At 40.7% G+C, this 3,114-nt stretch overlaps 1 long non-coding RNA gene across 1 annotated transcript; it reads right to left on the reverse strand.

The window, feature by feature from the left end:
- Positions 1-218: 218 nt before the first annotated feature.
- Positions 219-3,012, reverse strand: LOC123255168. Its single transcript, XR_006506739.1, has 3 exons — positions 2,927-3,012; positions 349-395; positions 219-263 (listed from the first exon to the last, which is right to left on the reverse strand). It is a non-coding gene; the product is annotated as an uncharacterized LOC123255168 (long non-coding RNA).
- Between the last annotated feature and the right edge of the window lie 102 nt (positions 3,013-3,114).

Consider the following 3,114-nt stretch of genomic DNA (forward strand, 5'->3'; position numbering starts at 1 on the left):
TATTCTTTTTCCTACTAGTTTATTTTTCTGGAGGGAAGACAAATTTGCTACAATCCTTTACAAAAATAGAAGATACTACCTGAAAATACTGCATGACCCACTAAACCAGTCAATGCCCTCCCACTTCAGTTTTCACATTTAAATTGTTTTAAGTTTAAACAATGCTTAGATTAATTTTAAGTAAGTTATAAAATGTACCTTTTGATGTTTGTTCTGGAGTTTCGGTGAGACATGTAAGTAAGAGTTCTGTGCAAAAATATTGGCTATAAAAAAGTTTAAAAAATTGTTAAAATTAAATATAGATTAAGTACTAAGTAAACATATTGATTAATATTGTCAAACACTTACCGCTATGAGATTTCGAGTACGAAGAAATCTATAGATCTGTGTTGGTTCTGCATAATAGAAGAAAATCCAAATGTTATCAAGACTTACCACTTTATCACTTCATAGCTAAAACTCTGTACAGTATGTCACAAACCAAATTATACTATACATTAAAAAATTACACTTGCCTTCAATTTATTAACAAGCATTAAAAAGGCTGTTTTCTAACTATATATCTTTGGTTAAAAGTAATAATGAAAAGACTTGACTGCCTTTGTTTAAAAAAAAAAGTGGTGTAACTGATTCTTAATCTTAAGTATTAATGGATTTTACAGTTTTTAGCATTATGTAAAACAATGTTAACATTACCAAATAAGCCTTTAGGTCCCACCTGTCAGCCTTTCACAATACCATGACACTGATATTTCTAATTATTTCAAATATTTATTTTAGGAAACTTGTATAAACATAAATGAGCAAAACACCTCTGATTCTCAGTTGATGTACTAATTATCTTTTTAATTCTTTTATTGCTATACTGTTCTGCTCTGGTTTTTTACTTTGCTACAATCCCCTAAGATAATTATACCAGTGTGCCTGATAGGGCTAAAATGGAAATAAAAAGTTCTGACTATCTTCCATCCTATATCTTTTTCAAAATGGGGCAAAGTATGTTCATTACATACTTGAATTTCACATAAACCAGACACAAACTAGGGACCTTACTAGACCTACTTGTAGTAATTAACATGAGATTACATACTAGAGATATGGCCGAATTCAACTGTAAACTCTCTGGGACTACTTATTTTTCAATGACAAAAAAAATATGAAAATTACTTTTAATTTTAAAGTTTTCCTTTCTATAACGACATTTCAGATTAAGCAAATAGGTAGAAAATTATTAGAAAAAGGTACAAATAGGAATGCATGTAATATCAGCACACCTATTTGTCACTGTGCTGTAAAAACTCATTATTTCCAATGACCAAAGCTCACCTGGTTTTGAAAGCTAATTGAAAGATGAGCATTGTTCTTGTCAAGGCTAAAGTTTCATTTCGATAAAAACTGTGATTTTGGAAATAAGATCTAATTCAAATTTCCTGACCACATATGAGGAGTGGGGATCCAATATTAAACAAGCCAATTTCTCTTTCCCAGAACAGCTGACACCCTTAAACCTAAATAATGCATAAAACTTATAAGACATCTGTAAGTAAGATATAAATTTACCTACATATTTCTATATTAATTAGAAACTATCTCAAATTCTAGGATATGCAAAGCGGGCGAGAGTAAAAACTAGAACATAAATACCTAATACAAAATAATTCAAAATATTCATAACTCCGATGTTAAGCATTTTGTAAAAAAATGTTTTCCAGAAAAAATAAACAGCCCTGAAAACATTAATGGTCAAGAAAACATTTTTAGATTTCGTTAACCCAAAGGGCAGTTATTTAGGAAGATTCCGGAAATCGCTAAATTGTAGAAAATTCACTTCCACACTTCAAGTTTGAGTAGCTATAAAACCAAGAGTACTTTAAAAGGATTTGAAGGCTAACACGTTAAAAGATGCCAAGAAATCTGCAGCAGCAGCAGCAGCACTACTACTACTACTGTCGCCGCGCCACCCAAGTGGCAAAAAAACAACCCCGACACAATTCCTTCTTGGGGTTTTTTTCCTTTCAATTTACAATTAAGTCACTTTTGTGCTCTGAAACCTATAGTTGAAATTTCTGGGTTTCTCCGACACGAATTCATTCGGAGGATCTAATTGCCTCTCCAGTCAACCAGTAATCTGGATCAGATCCTCCTAAGAGAGGAAATCTGCTCCCTCGTGGAGGGTGAGCAACCTGTCCCAATTCAGCGGCCGGGGCTTGGGGGGGGGGGGGGGAGTGCCTGGAGGGTGCGCATCCCCAGCGCCCAGATCCCCACCTCAAGTTGGCTCCCTACGGAAGGGGTTCTCCTCACCCGGGGGGGGGGGTGATCCTTTTAATCTAGAAGGTGGGGAGGTCCCTTGTTTTAGAGTGAAGGAGTCTTAGTGTAGGGGGAAGAGGTCTCTGACCGGGAGGGGTTAGGAGAGAATTACCTTACTTTAGAGGGGAGGGGCCCTCAGTGGAGGGAAGGCAAGTTTCCTAGGTCGATAGAGGTCTCCCAATGGGGGGAATGGGGTGACTCGAGTCAGCCTGGGGGGAGTCAGCCTGAGGTGAAGGAGAGGTCTACGGTTTTTGAGAGAAGGGATACTTAATGTAAGAGGAAGAAGTCTTATGGAGGGGCACTCTTTTGGATCAGAGGGAGAGAGATCCCTTACTTGTGTGTGGGAAGGAGGGTTATTGGGGGGGTACCTTGGACACAGTAGAGGGGTTCCTTAACGGCGGGGGAGGGTGTCCTTTGGACTTGGGAGGGGGCGACAGGAGTACGGGAGTGGGATCCCTTACAAGGAAAAGGGTAGTCCCTTAGTCTAGAGAAGGTCCCTTAGTGGAGAGGGGATTCCGAAGTATAGGGGTGAAGGGGAGGTCCCTTAGACTCAGGGGGACAGCAAGGGATGCTTACGAAGGGCAGGGTCCCAGCTCCGGCCCCCCACACACACACTCACTCTCAAAGGCCTGGAGGAAGAGCTCGTGGTCAGCCTGGACCTGCTCCATTTTCGGCTTCTTCACGGGCAGCACCGCGGCCCCCGCTGCCGCCGCCACAGCCGCAGAGGAGGCCGAGGAGGCTGAGTAGCCGCCCCCGCAGCCGCCGCCGCCACCAGCCTTGCCGCCCGAGGCCGTGGCCGCCACGGCC

This window comes from Gracilinanus agilis, unplaced genomic scaffold (genome assembly GCF_016433145.1).
Source record: "Gracilinanus agilis isolate LMUSP501 unplaced genomic scaffold, AgileGrace unplaced_scaffold40473, whole genome shotgun sequence".
Taxonomy (NCBI): domain Eukaryota; kingdom Metazoa; phylum Chordata; class Mammalia; order Didelphimorphia; family Didelphidae; genus Gracilinanus; species Gracilinanus agilis.